Source organism: Squalius cephalus, assembly GCF_949319135.1.
Source record: "Squalius cephalus genome assembly, chromosome: 4".
NCBI classification, from domain to species: Eukaryota; Metazoa; Chordata; class Actinopteri; order Cypriniformes; family Leuciscidae; genus Squalius; species Squalius cephalus.
This window is the reverse complement of record NC_137125.1, coordinates 34,734,731-34,755,196: the sequence shown is the minus strand read 5'-3', so window position 1 is coordinate 34,755,196 and position 20,466 is coordinate 34,734,731.

Genomic DNA, 20,466 nt, shown 5'->3' with positions numbered 1-20,466 from the left:
ATTAGACTGACTGATGTTCACAGTGGCAGGTAATTAACGGCCCGCAGCAGCTCTGCCAGGCCATTCACATGAATTAAAAACACATTCAAATCACCATGGTGCCTGCATCTGTGATGTGCCATAAAATGAGAACCTGGAAAAGTGATGGGATATGGAGTTTATCAACACAGAATGAATACCGAGCCGAAAGAGTGAAGTGTTTTTTTTTTTTTTTTGGCTAATACTATTTTAATATTAAACAGATAGCAGACGTACGTCTGCAAGATGTCTGTTAAAGATCACTTCAGCATCTCCTGTTTACTAACATCTGATAGACGTCTTTAAGATGTCAGTTTTACATTCTAAATCATAAACATCTTAAAGACATTTTCTAAACATCTATTTGACATCTGACAGGAAATGTCCTATAGACGTATTGCAGATGAGCAAACATAAAAAATAAAAAAAATACGTCTTCCAGATGTAAACAAGCACATCAAGTAGACATCTCTGTGATGTACGTGTGCTATCAGATACTATTAATTCAAGATATTCCTAAAAAAAGCACAAAAATAAATAAATAAATAACATAACTACAATGCTTAGTCACCTGAATTACGCATATGACGCATCAATCTTTCCCCACCCAGCCGCACTCACAGACTTTAGCATTTAGCACTTTAAATTAGCATTATAGCCAGATAGCATACAATGTCAAAACGACTGAAGCCTCCTGGTAACCAGCAAAGAAAAAGAAGAGGAGAAGTGGAAGAAAAAGGGGATAAAGACAAAGGTAATGTGATGTAATGAATGAACAGTTTATTTAATATAATAGTAGCTAGACGATTCTAAATAAATTAGCAAATTAACTTTCGCTAATTTGAAATAGCTAAAGTTAACGCCAGTTCCCTTTCGTCAGCAGGAAACTCCGACGCCTCGTCGGGGGAGTTCCCCTGACGAATTGGGATCACGCTAGGGAGACCAATTGCCTTTGAGTGAATTAAAACGAGCCAATGAACATTGGCATGCAAGGTTTGCATTCCGCGGCCCGCCTACCAGTGCGGGTATAAGGCGGAATCAAGCGCATACACAAACGCTTTCTGCTTCGGAGCCGACCGGTTGTGTCCTCTCTGAGTGAATGAGTTTTAAGATTGTATTTATCTTACGCTCTACGAGTCTGCTGTTTCGGGAAGGGACCTCTCTGTGTTGGTGAGACGGCGTTTCAGCGACCGCGCGATTTCCTGTCTGCCGGCTGCGTCTACACGCTGTTAATTCAAAAGCTGTTTTTACAGCTGGTAAACGGTTGAGTGCGCACAGCGGGCTTGCAGTTTCCCCGCTGTGTCGCCGCGTTGGGTCCCTGTGTGCTTCAGCACAATAAAGAGAGTAATTTCTTCCTGAAAGAGCAACACGAGTGAAGATCGCGTCCTTTTCAGGATGACGTTTCACTCGTGTGTTTCTGGATGCGATCATTCCTGTCCTTATTTGACGGCCACGTTCATTGTTTCACATGCCTAATCAGTGTGTGAGACTGCGTTCGTGGGTGGTTCATGTTCTCTCATGAGTGCATGACCACGTCGGCACGTTGTTCGTCTCCCCTTTTTAAAGGCTCGAGCCGCTCAGCGTGCCGTGTGCCGTCGAGCGCCGGTTGACAGCGTGGGTTGTCACGGCAACCCAGCGCGCGTCATTCGGCGCTCAAGATGCGTGGTCAAGATCAAGACTCGCGTGCCTCTATGAGGTGAGTCCCTTTGCTTGTTTCCCGATCTAGTTCTCTTCTGGTGCACCAGGAGAGGGCTACTTTGGCAAATAACATTGGTGATCTGAGGGTTACAGTGCGGAATGTCTCGCCAGGTGAAAGACCCTCACAAGCTTCCCACTCCTCTAGCGCGTCACAAACATGCTGAGACTGTGTTCGTGGGTGGTTTGTGCTCTCTACATGAGAGCATGACCACGTCGGCACGTTGTTCGTCTTGCCTGAGGGCTTGAACGCTCAGCGTGCCGTGTGCCAGCGATGGCCACGTTCACTGTCTTGCATGCCTGGTTGACGGCCATGATCGCTGTTTCACATGCCTAATCAGTGTGTTGAGACGGCGTTCATGGGTGGTTCATGTTCTCTCATGAGTGCATGACCACGTCGGCACGTTGTTCGCCTCCCCTTTCTTGTAAAGGCTTGAGCCGCTCAGCGTGCTGTGTGCCGTCGAGGCTTTGAATGGGTTTTTGGTCCTTATCATGAGGGACCAAGCATTTCATTCGGGGCCCCAGGGGAGGACAGATGTCGATTGCTACATCGGAGAGAGGGCTGTTATACTCTGAAAATGATGCTGAGTTCCTACTGTAATGGTGTGTTCTCATGCTGAAGGTTCAGACTTGACAGCCACACTTCCTGGGTCTAAAGTGCCTAGATGTGTGTGAAAAATTTTGGCAGTATGGAAGTATTTTGGTGCCAATATGGCAAGCCAAACATGCCTAAATCTGCAGAAGTTTTTCCTCTCTCACTACCCCTGCACATTCAGTGCATGTGGGTAGTTCTGACTCGGAGTAGAGCTGCGCTTTATGACTGACCGTGATTTAGTCACAGCGCTGGCCTTCGGTCAGACGATGTCCACACTGTGGTCCAGAAGCGCCTTAAAACCAGCCCGCTCGGAGTTCGTTTCCCCCCCAGCAAAAGGAGGGGAAATGACCCTGAGAGGAGCGACCCAGAGAGTGTGACGAAAACTGCTCTTTGGGAGTGTGTGTCATCACCACTCCTTCCCCCGGAGGAGGGCCGGGTGGAGAATCCTTTGTTAAATTTTTTGTTTCTGTTCCGCCGCCGACCAGCTGGTCGGTGGTACCCAAAACCTAAAAAAGAGCAGTTTCTTCCTCCTCTGGGTCATTCACGGTTGGGTCTGCTGAACAAGCAGTCTCTCCCGTTACAGAGTGGGACGGCAGTGTGCGCCACCCTCGGGTCTCGCCACTCTCAGTCCCCTCTCCCCAGCTGGCAGATAGCAGTGGCGCCACCTCGGTCACGTCACTCCTGTCTGCCGCTGGGCGGGAAGGCACGGAGACCAGCAGCCACCCTTGGGCCTCGCTCCTCGTCTCCTCCCCTTCCCTCGCCAGGCGACAGCCCGCAGCAGAACACTCTCGGGTCTTCTCTGCCGTCTGTCCTCCGGTGGAAGCAGGTAGGTGTTGTCCAAGTACACACCCAGACCCCGCTCTCGGCCGCTACAATGCCACCGGAGCCGTGTCCCTGCCTTCCGCCTCGCTGCCCCTCCTCGGGTACGCCGGCGGTGCGGGTGGGCTCGTTGCGGCAGTTTCTCGGAGCCTGGCTAGCGCTTCCGAGGCCGTCGCACTGGCTCATTCACAACATCCGGCTCGGCTATGCAATTCAGTTTGCACACCGGCCTCCCAAGTTCAAGGGCATCCACTTCACCCGTGTGCGTCCAGTGGATGCTCCTATCTTGCGGAAAGAGATCGACGCCCTGCTGGCGAAGGACGCGATCGAGCCGGTCCCTCCAGCCATAGGCGCCGATACCGTGGGTGCTCCGGGGCTCGAGCACCCACGGAAAATACCGAGCACCCACGTGTGCCGGACTGCCAGTAGGCTACATTCATTTAAAATTAAACATAGCAGTTGGTGCTATGTGAAGCGTCTGTCACACTGTGATTGGTTATGTCGCTGTCAGTCGCCTGCTCCATATCCTTTCCACCAATCACAGCGTTTCTCGGATGAAAACGCCTCTTTAGTGACCCCGCTCTGTACGCAGAGACACGTTCCTCCTGAAGAATTAACCACAATGGTGAGTCAACAAATCAAATTTATACTGTGTGGACTTGTGTGACAGAGTCCTGCACTGGTTCGGGTACCCGACGGGTGACCCGCAAATTTTACTCAAACGGGTGCAGGTCGGGTCGGTCACGGGGGAAACACGGGTTTAAAACAATCACGTGCAAACGTAAAAATATATGCACATTTTTAGGAACACATGTACAAAAATATGCCTGTATTTCAAGTTAATAAAATAATTTAAAATCCACATCAGTTTATTTGAGCCTTGAGCCCACGCCCTCCCAGGAGTCTCTATACCTACTTTCACTTTTAAAAAGTCATCATAACCGCGCGCGCGATCTGCTTGCAGTCGAGATGGATGCTGAGGAGTTGAAGAAAATAATAGCTAGTGAAAACTGAAGAAAACAATGTTGTGAAAGGCTTAGCTGATCGCGGTTACGAGTCAGTTAAACTTTTCGTCTCCAATCCTGTCTGTATAGTGAGAAGTGGCGCTGTCCTGAGTTGAAAGATAGCCTACTTTACGGCTTTATTATCAAGTAAATAGGTGTGTGTAGTGTTCGTGTCGGCCGTTGTCCATTTCCTAAGGTTCTGAAATGCAAACATTTTTTTTTTTTTTTTAAAGGGCGTGCTCCCATGAGCACCCACGGAGGAAAACATAAATCGGCGCCTATGCCTCCAGCCGATATGAGGTCAGGGTTTTACGGCCAATCCTGGATCTGCGAGTATTGAATCGGGCCCTGCACAAGCTCCCGTTCAAGATGCTCACGCAGAAACGCATTTTCGAATGCATCCGTCCCCGGGATTGGTTTGCAGCGATCGACCTGAAGGACGCGTACTTTCATGTCTCGATTCTTCCCCGACACAGACCATTCCTTCGGTTTGCTTTCGAGGGTCGAGCATATCAGTACAAGGTCCTACCCTTCGGGCTGGCCCTGTCGCCCCGTGTCTTTACGAAAGTCGCGGAGGCGGCCATTGTTCCCATGAGAGAACAAGACGTTCGCATTCTCAACTACCTCGACGACTGGCTCATTCTGGCACACTCGCGAGAGATGTTGTGCGATCACAGGGACATGGTGCTCCGGCACCTCAGTCAGTTGGGGCTTCAGGTCAACTGGGAGAAGAGCAAACTCTGCCCCGTGCAGAGGATCTCTTATCTCGGTATGGAACTGGACTCGGTCGCTCAGACTGCGCGCCTCACGGAGGAACGCGTCCAGTCAGTGCTCAACTGCCTCAAGTCCTTTCGAGGCAGGTCAGCGGTTCCACTGAAACAGTTTCAGAGGCTCCTGGGGCATATGGCAGCCGCAGCCGCAGTAACGCCGCTCGGTTTGTTGCATATGAGACCGCTCCAGCACTGGCTTCACGATCGAGTCCCGAGGTGGGCGTGGCAGAGCGGCACGTTCCGGGTCAAAGTCACCCCGCACTGTCGCCAAACCTTCACCCCTTGGTCGGATCCTGTGTTTCTACGGGCCGGTGTGCCCCTAGTCCAGGTTTCCAGGCATGCTGTGGTATTCACAGATGCTTCTGCCAAGGGTTGGGGGGCCACGTACAAAGGGCATGTAGTCTCGGGTCTGTGGACGGGGCCCCAGCTGCATTGGCACATCAACTGCCTAGAGTTGCAAGCAGTACGCTTGGCCTTGTGTCGCCTCAAGGGGTTTCTCAGACACAAGCACGTACTGGTCCGTACGGACAGCACTGCGACCGTTGCGTACATCAACCGACAAGGTGGTCTGCGCTCCCGTCGTATGTCGCGACTCGCCTCCCACCTCCTCCTATGGAGTCAGAAGCATCTGAGGTCGCTTCGTGCCGTTCATGTCCCAGGGGAATTCAATTGTGTGGCCGATGAGCTTTCACGTCAGCCTCCCCTTCCGGGAGAATGGCGACTCCATCCCCAGGTGGTCCAGCTGATTTGGCGAATCTTCGGAGCCGCACAGGTAGACCTGTTTGCCTCTCCGGACACGACCCATTGCCAGTGGTATTACTCCCTGACCGAAGGAACTCTCGGCACGGATGCCCTGGCACACAGCTGGCCCCAGGACTTACGCAAATATGCGTTCCCCCCAGTGAGCCTTCTTGCACAGACACTGTGCAAGGTCAGGGAGGACGAGGAGCAGGTCCTTTTGGTAGCCCCGTTTTGGCCAATCCGGACTTGGTTCCCAGAACTCATGCTCCCCGCGACAGCCCCTCCTTGGCCGATTCCTCTGAGGAACGACCTTCTTTCTCAGAGACGGGGCACTCTATGGCACCCGCGTCCAGACCTCTGGAAACTCCATGTCTGGTCCCTGGACGGGACGCGGAGGTTCTAGATGGCCTGCCACAGGCAGTGGTAGATACCATCTCTTCAGCTAGAGCCCCCTCTACGAGGCGCCTCTATGCTCTGAAGTGGAACCTGTTCGTCGGCTGGTGTTCTTCCCACGGGGAGAACCCACGAACTTGCCCGGTCAGAGTCGTGCTCTCCTTCCTACAAGAGGGGTTGGAGCGAAGGCTGTCTCCCTCCACTCTCAAAGTGTATGTTGCCGCAATAGCCGCACATCACGATGTAGTTGGCGGTAAGTCCGTGGGGAAGCACGACCTGGTCATCAGATTCCTCAAGGGTGCTAGGAGGCTAAATCCACCTCGCAATTTGCACCCTGTACCCTCTTGGGACTTAACTTTAGTGCTAGAGCGCTCCAAAGTCCTCCTTTTGAGCCTTTGACGACAGTTGAGCTTAATATCCTGTCCATTAAGACAGCGCTCCTGTTAGCATTGGCTTCCTTCAAGAGGGTAGGGGATCTGCAGGCTTTTTCGGTCGACGTATCGTGCCTAGAGTTCGGGCCTGGCCTTTCTCATGTTACATTGAGACCCCGGCTCGGATATGTGCCCAAGGTTCCTACCACTCCCTTCGCGGACCAGGTAGTGAACCTGCAAGCGCTGCCCCAGGAGGAGGCAGACCCAGCCCTAGCTTTTCTCTGTCCCGTCCGGGCCCTCCGGGTTTATATAGACAGAACGCAAAGCTGTAGGACCTCAGATCAGCTCTTTGTTTGTTACGGAGGCCAGCAGAAGGGGAAGGCTGTCTCCAAGCAGAGGTTAGCCCACTGGCTAGTGGATGCTATCACCAGGGCTTATGAGTCCCAGGGTGAGCCCTGCCCACCCAGGTTGCGGGCTCACTCCACTAGGAGTGTTGCTGCTTCCTGGGCTCTGGCACAAGGCACCTCGCTAACAGACATTGTAGAGCTGCGGGCTGGGCGACACCGAACACGTTCGCTAGGTTTTATAGCCTACGTGTGGAACCTGTTTCCTCCCGAGTACTTGCTATGGCCAGTAATTAGAGGGAATAGGTGTGTCGGCTTGCGACGCCATTCCGTGAGCGGATACGTGCGTCTTTCACTCCGTTGGTTACCCAACAAACGGCTAACCTCGTGAGTTCCTCCATCACCCCCTCCGGTGTCAGGCGTTGCGGACCGCCTGGCACCAGGTCTGCTACCTTCAGTAAGGAGTTGTTAGTAGACTGGGTGCCTTTCCAGTGGTCCCTGCGGCGACCCATGATTGCCACGTGCAGTTCAGCCGTGTCTTCCCCTTGACAGACTCATTCTGTCGTCCCTGTTGAGTACGCTCCTCACTCCTCTGGACTGGGACTACCTTCAAGGACTGCCATATGTTTCACTACCCTACGTGGTTAGTACATGTGTGTATTTGAGGGCCTTCCTCTAGGCTGCCTCAGCTTCCGCAGCGTTCCCTCCCCCTATTATATCCTTGGGGTCGGGCACGCTTTCCCAGTGTTATCCAATATCCACTGATTGGGTCTTGCGGAACAGCAGTGTGATTCCCTAGCTAGCTCCCGCAAAATTTCTGGAAACTGCTGCAGGGCTGTAGCTTAGCTGGGCGCTGGAAGGGGCCAGCACCATGGCGTTTTGGTAGGGATCCCAATTCGTCAGGGGAACTCCCCCGACGAGGACTCCCTGAGTCCAGGGAACGGAGACGCCTCGTCCCGTCGCCATGCTGCTGTACCTTCGCGGAGGACTGGACACCGTTCGGCTCCTCAGCGAAAAGCGTTTGTGTATGCGCTTGATTCCGCCTTATACCCGCACTGGTAGGCGGGCCGCGGAATGCAAACCTTGCATGCCAATGTTCATTGGCTCGTTTTAATTCACTCGAAGGCAATTGGTCTCCCTAGCGTGATCCCAATTCGTCAGGGGAACTCCCCCGACGAGGCGTCTCCGTTCCCTGGACTCAGGGAACGAGGGTTACCATACGTAACCGAGACGTTATTTTTACTTTAAACCTCATGCGCTGTTTTTTATTAATGTTTTTACTCTACAGTTTTGGGGGGATAGGGCTGATATGGTAGGCCTAATTTTAACATTTATTTCACTAAATTAGTAATGTAGAAGTTTATTTATTAATAGCAACATTTTATGTAAAATTCGCTTTTAAGAAGATCTACATTTCTTAGTTTCATTCATGGTGATAACATGAAAAATATAATTAGTTGATTAGTGGAAGATTGCTGCTATCTACAGAAAAACAAACACTGCAAATCAAGCAAAAAATATTTAGGAACTCATAATTTGTCTGCAATGAACACAAAATTACTGTAACAATCGAATACTGCAAAAGTAAAGGCTTAAATATATAATTTATGTGAATAACAGTATGTATGTTTCGGACAATGTTAAAGGATTATATCTTTATTTTTTATATTATATATGTTCCATAAGTGACTAAATATTTGAAATTCCAACAAATTTCAAAATGTCAATGTTTTAATACACCTTTTTTTTTTTTTTGCATTTATTTACTTATTTCAATCTGATATTTTTATCTGATTATTTTTATCTGATTTCCATCTGACCTCAAAGAACAGCAGCGGTGCACATTTAAAATGTAAATTTAAAAAGTAGTCATGTCAGCATTAAATTCCTAAATTCCTGAAAGAACTATATAAGCTAAAACTCCCATTTTACTCAGTAATAGTTTTACAGTTTCAGTGTTTTACTTATTCAATAAGTGCAGAGATATAATTCACTTGATTTCAACACTGTTTAGCTTCTGTTCCCTTTCAAGTTCTGATACTTGATTAACGTCATTATGCTGTTCAACATTTTTCTCATATACTGGTTTCTAAAAGCTATGGAGCAAGAATGCCCAGGGTAAAACACAAACATTCATCAGCTAATGTGATTACTGATGATTTCTTACCACCCATGTGACAGCCATGTAAAAGCCATCTATAATACTGCACATATTACAGCTCTAGAAATGAAAAGGATGATAAAGAATTACCCATATGTTTTGATTCCACATCTAATTCACATCATGTCTGTTTTTCAGTTCTGATGAATTTGCATAACACTGAAAAAAATCTTCAGGAATCCAAAAGCCATTATGACATTACAAACAGACATTTTGAAAAAAACTAACATCGTTACACTATTGATAATAGACAAAGGAAATTTTTGCTCACAAAATTTCGCTCAAAAAGTCGTATTTCTAAAGTAGGCTATTCCAACGCTATCTCACGACCAATTCGTACGAGTGAGTATAAAGTGGCTAATTCGTTCGAGTGAGGTCGTATGAATTAGCCACCTCGTAAAATTCGTACGAATTGCTGTGAGAACGGGTTAGCTGTTCATATCTTAGGTTTGTCATTTCATGCTTTTTCATGATTTAAAATAAATCTTGGTCTACTAACCTATAGGCTAGTCTTTATAAAGCAAAATTAAAATAAATAAATGAATGAATAACAAACAAAAAAACAAAGAGGCTCAATTAACCAAAAATGTATCTCTATAAAACTAGTTAAGTCGCATGCTATAATCCAGGTCTACTGAATCCATAGTTCTCATTTGCAGATGAGAATATTTAAATTTTGAAACACCATCACTGGTCAAGTCAACATAAACTAAAGGCACTTGGTATCAATGACATCAAAGTCTCTAAAGATGGCATTTGCTTGACCACAAGCATGTATTTTATTTTATTTATTTTTTTGTGAGTTCTGCCAGATGGGAAAATTATTAGTAAATGACTACTTAAATTTGGGTCCATTTTAAAATGGAATAAAATACCTTTTCCTGACATGTTTTAAACTCGTCAAGATCTTTCCCCATTCATTTCACTGTATGAAAAAAAGGAACTTCAACCTTCTACAATTTTAACAGAAGTACAGGTTTAGAATTACACGAGAGTGAGTACTACATTAAAGAACTTTAATTTTCTCAGTTGACTATTGCGTTAAAGCCTATGTGAGTTTGACTGCATCTGAATTATGAGTTCTTAGTTCAGTAGCATAAACTCACTTAGCTTTCGATTCTGACCTTCCATCATTCCCAGACAAAGAGCATCAGATTACAGTTTCTAACGGCCGTTGCTCTTGGGTCTGCGAGATCAAATACATATATAGCCTCTGAAGGTTGTTTTCACAGAAATGATTGAGCAGGACAGACTTGCAGAGACAAATGCTGACATTCCAGCTCTGAATCAATTTCAACAGGCCCTTGCTCATCTGTCCTTGGACTATATGTCCTCTCTCAGCTCTGGTCATATATCTGTTACTCAGCAAACTGCGGCAGAATCATCTGAGCGCTGATGTGTTCTGCGATTGAGACATAAGTGCTGTTCACGTCAGGACGTAATTGCCTTTTGTATATGTGCACCATAATGGCCTGAAGAGAATGTACAGTCCTAATAATAGTATGACTATTATTATTACTCATGGTTAGGGTTAGAGAGTTGTAAAACTCCTAACACTATTTAAATTTGATGCGGTAACTCGTCCCGCATCACTTGTGCTTCATACTTGGATAATAACATGACTTTGATCTTACAATTTTTTGTAGTGCTGGACAACGATTAATCACATCCAATATAAAAGTTTGTGTTTATATAATATATGTATATGTGTACTGTGTATAAGTATTTTAAGAAATATTTGCATGTTCAGACTGTATATGTATGTATACATAATTTATATTATATATAAATATAAGTATTTTATATATAAATAATACATTTTTCTTAAATATATACATGCATGTGTATATGCATCAGCACTATTTTTTTTTTATATCTACAAGTTCATGTTTTACTTAACAGATTTCATGCTTATGGACATATGATGACAATTGCTTTTGGAGCATTAAACTTTTAGCGCCAGTCACTAGACATTTAATTTCTGAACTGCCGCAATATGTACAACAACCATAAAATGTTTGTCACTTTGAAAGTGTCGTGAAACGTGCAAGAAGCAGCGTGATACCATTTTGCAAAAATGTGGCCACAGGCACGTGTTTACAATGAGCCCTAGTTGTTTTATTTGCACATTTTTGGCATTACTTAGTTTATTGTATGAGCTTATATTTATTGCTTCTTATTAATTTCCGATCCTTGGATATTATTTGCATTAACAATACCAATTAATGGTATTTCATGATTATTCATGTATTTTAATGGAAATTACTGAAATTTTACCATTGAAATGCACATGAAGTTAGGAAAATCAACCTTAATATGAAGTGAAAAGCACGGCTTGTCAACATACTGCTATTTATATAATATTATTATGTCACTACGCATTAACTTACAGAGAGCTGATTACAACATGCTAGCTAAGTTCTGCAATAAAATCAAATGGTGCAACCAAATTATGCGCAGAGTTAGGGGCCTTCCACATGTAAAGGCGCATTATAAGGCATTCTAAAAGTCCAACTTAAAAAAAAAAAAAAACGTCTCTAGACCTTGCTCTTTTTTTCATTCCGCTGACCTGCGTCTTGCGTTTTTTAACAGCAAAACGTCTTCTGTGTGATCCAGCCTTTAGTTACATCCGAAGTTGTTAAGTGTGGACTGCCCGGGCGTTTAAGAAACATTGACTATTTACCATTGCACTAGAGTTGTCAAAAAGTATCGATTTCGGTACCAAATTGTGACGCTTTGAGCGCTGATAAGCGGAATCGTAAACACCTCTGATTGGCCATTGTGTTCACACGCTCATCGGATATGTCTGTGATTGGCTACAATGATCAACGCATGGAAGCATTTCAGAGCACACAGAAGTGTTTGAAAGTGTTTTAAAAAGCGTAGCCAATCACAGAAATATCCAACGCTATCGCTATCCAACCTCAATCGTACGAATTCATACGATTTGTCTAAACCACAGTGATGGGTAGGTTTAGGGGCGGGGTCAGGGGTAGGTCATTAGTACAAATTCATACAAATTGGGCAACTCGTAAAATATGTACGATTTAGCGAAAATCTTACGAATTAGCCACCTTGTAAAATACGTACAAATTGCCGTGAGATGCCGGGTTAGCATATCTGATGAGCGCGTGAGTACAATGGCCAATCAGAGGTGTTTACGATTCCGCTCAACAGCACTCAAAGCGTCACATTTAAAAAAAAAATTGACAACTCTACATTGCACCATTGACTGCAAAACTAAAAACCGTTCCAAACACTCTAGCAACTCCCTAGCAACATTATAACAATTGCATGGCAATGGGTCATTAAGAAAACCTGAGAAACCACATACAGTAGCAGTGCTCTCTGGAGAGTATATTACACATGTAGCAAATGCTACTGGGAAACACCACTCACTCTTTAACAGAAAGAAAATGTAAAAAGTTTGGTTTATTTTTGCTCAGGCAGTGCATTCCTCTCCAGCCTCCTGCTTCCATGGTGCAATACCTATCAAAGCCTCCCTGCATCTGCTATTTGTTGTTCGCCTGAAAACATTTGGTTAGGCCTGTTAGCTCTGCCTGGCTGTTTCCTCCAAGTTTCATCAGATTGCCCTGTTTTGCCCACCATGACATCTGTGTGACACTGCTGTAGCTTCCCTTTCGTCACCAGGCTGAGCTGGATAGTGCTCGCAAAAAACCTTGCGGTGAATCACACCTTTTGGCCTTCATTATTCGGCCTGCCTCGTTAGCAGAAATGATTAATATTAATCCTGTTTTAGTGAGAAGCATTGCTGGATTTAAAACGGAAAGGATGTGGGTTGAGGATAGGCGTCTAGGGAGTACCCAAAGACGTAACGCACAAATAATCCATCGCCCACACGTCAGGATGTGCAGCTGGTTCTGCGCCTGCCCGTGATGGATCTATGCATTTTCCATGATGGTCACCTGAGGGATTATGCTTCGGATTATGAACTGCATCATTAACAGAGTTGCACTCGATGCTGTAGATCTGGTGGAACTGCAGAAGTTGGCAGCTATTCCAGTAAAAGGGCAACAGTTCAGAAGGTTAATGTCCCGATGTTAATACACCTTTCAAGCACATGGCTTAACAGCTATTCAAGAAATGTCTCTAAAATTGAAGGTTGTTAACTGGTGACCTGAATCAAGTGCTTAGTTTGAATATTTTTCAGTTTGATTGACCAAATTGATGATCAGTTATAGCTTTCTGTAATATACTGAGATGAGTTTAGCTGATGATGATTTAGTTGCCATAGGTCAATATTGAAAATCATAAAAGGTTGTCATCAAGCCACGTAAAAGCAGTATTCTTTATTGTGCAAATCTAAATGTTTTCATCTGCTAAATGAATAAATGTAAATGTATCAATATGTGCCCCCCCCCCCCAACAATAACAAAACAATAAGAAGCCAATTCAGAAATGACAAATTTAAGGGTTTTCTGTTTACAGAATCCCAATGACTGTTTTGCCACTTTCCCTTAAATACCTAGACCAGAACCATGAAAACTTAAAATCTAAGTTGTAAATTAGACAATGTAGTTGCACATATTTATAATTTCTATTCTATTTAAATGGCAGTTAATTATTAGGGCTTTATTTTTTTTTTTTATTGAAAGGTTGTTTATTGAACCAACCAAGTGGCTGATCCAGGGACATGTCCCATTTGGCAAAATCACGGCCTAGACACCTGACACTGTTAGTAAGAGGACTTTTTCAGTGTAATTCAACAAGTGGAAAGGTTACTCTATTGCCTGCAACTTTATGTGCATTTGGAAGAATCAAATCTCTTGTTACGTCAAAACATGACGTCATTGCTGGCTGTCGATATATAAATGAAAATGAATATGGATGTTCTCATCTACAAAAGCGCCACTTGGTCCCGCCTGTGATAAATGTCAGAATGTATTGATAAGATCAGGGGTCACGAAGTATGGATTTTTAGAATCATTTAGTTACCTTGTAAAAATGTCCTTTTGTCAGCAGGTTTTCGTTTAAGTCGTCCCAAGGGACATTTTTTTTAATCTCTGTGTTTAATTTGGCTAAGCTAACAGCGCTTTCACAAGTCAAACTGCAGTGATTAATGGACACAGAGCAGACGCTGACGTTGATGATGTGTGACCCAGACATACTGAGCAGAAATGAAACAGAATCTTCCAGGACCTTCTTCTGTTCTCACGCAAGAGAACTTAACCCTAACTTTAAACATGAAAGGGTGTTAACTTTTAAAGGATTAACTAACATTAACTAACAATGACCAGTACAGTTTTACAACATTTAATAACCTTTGTTAGTGTTAATTAAAAATATGCATGTATATGTTAGTGCACAGTTATTTGTAAAATTGAGATTAACATTAAATGTGGTAACACTTTTATCATTCTTAGGTGACGCAGTTACACTTTACTTGTACTTACTATAGTAATAACAGTTAATTATGCTTACAAGTTACTAACTGTGGTAACACTTTATTTTAGTGTCATTGTTACATATAACTATAAATTATGCATAATTGCATGCAACTAACCCTAAACCAAACCAACCCCTAATCATAATCCTATAGTGAGTACTGTATATGTAGTTACTTAATATTACTCAGTACTTAAATATATAATTACACTGCAACAATGACACCCCTTAAAATAAAGTGTAACCCCCTAACCTTAAGCCTATAGTAAGTACATGTTGGTTATTAATATTACTCAGTACTTATTTGTGTAATTACTTTGTAACAACACCTAAAACTAAAGTATAACCATAAAAGCTGTAGAAGAGTCTATGATTTGGTAATTATTGCAGTGGTTATTATGTTTCTAGCATGTTATATGTTTGGCAACAGTTATCCTAACCCTAAATAATGGAGTGTGCAGCTTTTCATTTCTTAAACAACTATATATGAAGACACACATGCCATATTCCAGTATGACAATGTCAAGATTCATCAGGCTCAAATTGTGAAATAATGGTTGGGAGAATTGCATGAAGAATCATTTTCACACATGAATCGAGTCCAGACCTAAAATTTATTGAAAGTCTTTGGGATGTGCTGGAGGAGACTTTACAGAGTGCTGGACTCTTGCATTGTCAATACAAGATCTTATAATAAACACTTATTTCCATCAAGAGGTGCGTCATTTTTTGGTCAAGTCTTTTGTTATGCCACCACAAAAGAACCAGAAAAGAACACAAAGACAAAAAAGAAGATATTCACCAATAAATATGTCAAACAATAGTGCAATGATGTGGCTGGTGGCGGATTATATGTTGGGGGAAAGTGGGGTAAGTTCAGCCATTGAGTTGAACCTGGAATCCTGGAACAACATTCCAATCAACCAATCAGAATTGAGGGACAAGTTTACAGTTTATGGCAAGTTTAGGCTTACAACCAAGTTCTTCTACATCAGTGTTATTCACCTATCATTTTTAGGGATAACTTATGGATTAGGTGTTGATGGTAGGGGTAGGGATATGGTTAGGATATTTTTTTTTTCGGACAGTAATGTTGTTACAGGATCAACAAAATATGTTTGCACAGGAATAAGTCTAACTCTGCAAAATCAGGATGTGTGAAGTGACACAGCTTACCCATTGACACTTACTGTGCTCTCCCATACTGGTATTTACTTCAAAGCTGAAGTTTATGTTGACTTTATTCACTAAGTACTCTTTAAAACTCACCCAGAGTTAATCACAGCGATTTAATTCTTTTCTAAGTTTCCGGTGGCATTTCAGTCTAGACGGACATTGTTTTCTGTGGCAGATGTTGTTTGTGACCTTTACAGGAAACGGCAGAAAATTGTTATAGCGCAAATAGCCAGTTAAGCAGCTGGGACAGATTTTCTGGGTAATGAATGCCCCTCCGAGACGCCACTTAAAACGGGACGTGTGTCAAGGCTATAGAATTACATTTGCCCTTACTTTGTCCTGTGCCGAACGGACATGTTCATGTGTTGTTGCGAAGGTCTGAATAAATGCAACGTTTTTCTTCGCTTCGGTCTAAATCTCGTTATGCATTTGCCTTTCAATGCGACAAGATGTTCATTATGATTCAATAATGCCAATTATGAAGGGAAAGTGAATATCATCTCACATGGTTTCATTTCAAAAATCTCATCTGTTTAATATGATCCCTTATGTTTGAGCTTTAGATTGAGTCGCCTCTACAGGCCACGAATACTAATAGAGCTTGTTAGATAGCAGATTTGCATTTCTCGGCGGTCTGCGTGAAATGCCGTCTTCATGATATGACGATGCGTGACCCAGCAGCACTAATGGACAATGGATGGAACCAGAGTTAATGTACTTATAGATAATGTAAGACCCTTTTAGTGAGATTTATGAAAGACGGTTATTCATTCTATGCATGTTAAGTAAAGTATGGGTCTCCAACTCCAACTAACTTGATTGATTTTGCTAAAATATGTTTGAACTCTTTAACCCTCCCCACCTGCCTGAAAAAGACATACTAAACCAATGGGGCCTTGTTATACCCCACAGATTCAGCTGTGATCTTTGTGGAAACACTGCTCTATCTCGACCTTGCTGAGTCATTTCTTTGAATTGTGTTGTGCTGCACTTTTCATGCTAATTTGGCAGAATTCTCTAAAGTGCTACTTTTTTAGAACGATTCATGCCTTCTATACACTCATCACTTGAGCAATAAAGAATGGTATACTGATTGTCAGTCAGAACAGACATGTCTAAAGATTCGCTTTCTTTTCAATATTCTTTTCCATACAATAACATTGAATGGTTAAGGAGGCTATAAAGCAAAAAGAACATTAAAGCATGACTCATTTGCTATATTTCCACGTTCTTTGAAGCTGTACTGTGATTAACAAAATCATTATGAATGCTTCCTTATTTTCAAACTCTTTCAAAATTGAAAGAGTATGGTTTGTGTTTGTGTTTTGTTTGTTATATCTCTGTTGTTTTGTGAGTGTCTGTGTGTGTCTGTCTAGGAACGTCATCTGATTGGTTCCAGCAGGCTGATTGATGCTATGTCCTGATTGGTGCACAATACTTTAAAAGGCATGTCATCACTTCCTCTAAAGAGAGAGATCTTGTGTTTTGAGCAGAGAGAGTTTGTGATTGTATAGTGCAATGTGTATGCGTTTGGAGAGTTTGACTGTGTTAAGAATATCGGAGATTGTGAGTATTGCTTGTTTGTTTGAAATTAAACATTGTTTGTACCTGAGGAACTTTATTGGTATATTTGATTTGGACTGCCCTTTTCAGTTTGTTTGCTTGGTTGTACATACAGTAGTTAACATTTGAAGTTGATCAAAAAAGTTAATCAAAGTTGTCCTAAGACAAGAGCAGGTATTGTTCAAAATTCAACTTTGATGAAAGGTTTTGATCCACTTCAAATGTTGGCTACTGTATATTGAAAATACAGAGTATTTGGGAAAGTAGGGAGTCTGACTACATTTCTGTTTATTGTAAACTGTTTTTATCTCTCTTTTTTTGGATAGGGAGTTAGGTTTGTATATTTTCCTTTCCTTTCCTTTCCTTTCCTTTCCTTTCCTTTCCTTTCCTTTCCTTTCCTTTCCTTTCTAATCCGAGTTAGGGTTTAGAAAAGAGGTTTAAAAATAAGGTTTGTTTGTTATTTTGGCCCAGTCAGCTTCTGAGTCAAAAGTCACAAATTAAATCAATAAATATATCATTGTTCAAATTTACTGCATTTTTCAGAATTTTTCATGTTGCACCCTTTCCCCTAGATGGGGCGTAACCATAGACTGTAAAAAAATATGGACGTAGTATCCGTGACGTCACCCGTAGGTTTCTGAAGACCGTTTTTGAAGCCTAAAGTGGGCGGAGCCGGCCGTCGCCATCTTGGCCTCTCGTCACCTCGCGTCACTCCCGGATAACAGAAAATGGGCAAAGAGGCGGGGCGTGAGTGGAGCTCAGGAGCCTGTCTATCTGAAATCACCACCTAGCTCGACGTATGGTTAGCTCAGGCTGGGAAAATATTATAATCGAAATACCCTTCGAAATATTATAATAGTTAAAAGACATGGCTACAAGTGAGACTGTGTATCGTGATTCTGTACTATTCTGCTAGTTGAAAATGTATTATGCAGTAACTTAAGTTAATATTACTCTTGAGTGTGTGTGTGTGTGTGTGTGACAGTGATTTGTGCATACATGTCAGTCACTTTTTTTATAGTCTTTGGTCCGTCAGCGCGGCATCGCTCGTCAAGTTCGTAGAGAGCTTATAAGCTAAATAATTATTCAGTACATTTTAAATTCTGATTTTGGCCGCCTCTCAAATGGGTTAAATCATAGATATACTGCCTATGAAGATCAAGTAAATGAGCTAGAAAATCCGCGCTCATTCAAGGATGTGCATTTTTTTGCACGGACGGAGAAAGCGCCGACACCTGCAGGATTTCAGTAGGATCTGACGGTACATAAGCATATTATAATCCATCTGTTCCGTGAGAGCAGAACGAACGAGCCTTTATTGACGTTTTTAAATCTGAAAACCCCAAAAACCAACGAAATTGTCAGACATCCATTAGTGCATGTTCACAGAGGAAAACAACTGAAATACAGCGCTGGTTGTTCTCTCGAACGATACTCGACGACAACGACGGAATCCTAAGCCGTGGGCGAAGTAATGGGTGTATTAAATTGTATGAAATAATCCCGAAAAAAGCACTGCAGAGATGGCAAGTTCAGCAGCTAAAATTTGCTGAGGTGAAGTGACGGCTAACAGCAGACAAACGGCTAGCATTGACATCAGCGGCAATCCACCTGTCACTCAAGTGGCCACGCCACACCCTTAATTATGCAGAACTTTAAATATTAATCAACTAAACGGGTGAGTTATAAAAAAATTCACCCCCCTCACAGTTGTCATGAAGGGCAAACTTAGCTGTATAGACCAAAGCCACATACAGACACCAGGCTGTAAACATGTTTTTTTCTGCTGTAAAATTTGGCATTTTAACATGGGGGAGATACAGATTTGACTCCCTTTTGACAACAGCCTCAAGCGGCCAGTCAATGAATTGCAGTTTAACTCACTTCCGTGTTGGTTTCAAGAGAGAGACGGGGAGGTTGCCGCTTGGGCGTAACATGAAATTGGGGGCTCGTCCGGGATGTAACATAGTTACTTTAGTAATAATAAATGATTTTGGGTCAACCTTTAACCTCCTAGCTATTTCATAATTAATTTGTAATGTTATGCTCTTTCTGTTTAACCAAACACTGTTGTCGTACAAATGAACAGCCAGAACACATTGAAAGTTTTCTGTTTTCAGTTAAAACGGTGTCGTGTTAGCGACCCCTAAGTTAATAACTAATGATCTTTGCAACGGAAATGAATCACTTTAGCTGGACAATAACTTTATTCTAGAGCTGCTGCAAAGCCTAAACAATCTCTGTTACTTTAATTTCCTATTATCACTGTAAAGCTGCTTTGAAACAATATATATTGTTAAAAGCGCTATATAAATGAAGGTGAATTGACTAGACTTTAACTGGTGTTGCATAGCATGATGGTTTTTAGCTTTAATATCTTCAAATTGAAATGAGTGAATCTCACAAAAACAGGTCATATTTCACAAAAGTACATCCATTAGAAGTTAATCAATGATGTTGCAGAATATTGATATGAAACAAAAAATGTCAATCTACCATTCATGAATTTTAGCATGGTTGAAACATTGGATTGACCAATCAGATGACAGGACAGGAACTATCCATTTTATGGAAAATAACTAACTAACCAAATAAATGAACTAATAAAAGCATCTTGCCAAATGCAGTTCTTAAAAGATAATTTGACAGGTAAATTTGCTTAATTATCATGAAAATATATTCACAAAGGAAAAATAAACGGGCTTGATGAGCGTTTCTGTAGGTGGCACACGCTCATTGCTACTGTAAGCAGACGGCTGGCAATATGTGTCGACCGTGTGTGTCTATGCGTGACGACAGCTATAGATGTCCCAGCCAACAGAGCCAAACGCTCGTATTTATGGATCAGTCCCAGAGCAGTACCAGTCCTGCAGTCCCTCATCCAAATCTGACAGAAGTGGATCTAACCATCTGCTGAATGTGGAGAGACAGTGGCCGCTCCAACCGCTACTGTGCTTCATTCCCCGCGTGCTATTTAGAAACCATCTCCCCGAACGTCAAAGTGGGCGGCAGTATATGGAAATCTTGATATGTTACAAGACGACAGCAAACATCGACCCTATACGTGACCTCCAAAATCATTGAAATGAGTCAATGTTGCTTTTGGGTCACAAAATGGAACAGTTGAAGGTCTCACGCTAGGGTTTAATATATGACATAACAAGTGCAGCCCATGCTATGTCTGACAGCATCATTAGAGACATATCAGGCGCTCCAAACACCTCTGGGTGACATGCACTACGACACGATCTTGTCCTTCTGCCTGTTTGACGCTCAGGGCTAAATCAGTCAGCGTTCTAATCCAAGAGGATGCATTGCTATCCAGAGACTTCCCAGACATGGCTGATGGTTTCTGAGAGAGCTCTGTCATTAGAGATGAGAGATGAATTGTTTGCTTTCTTGTGCTTACC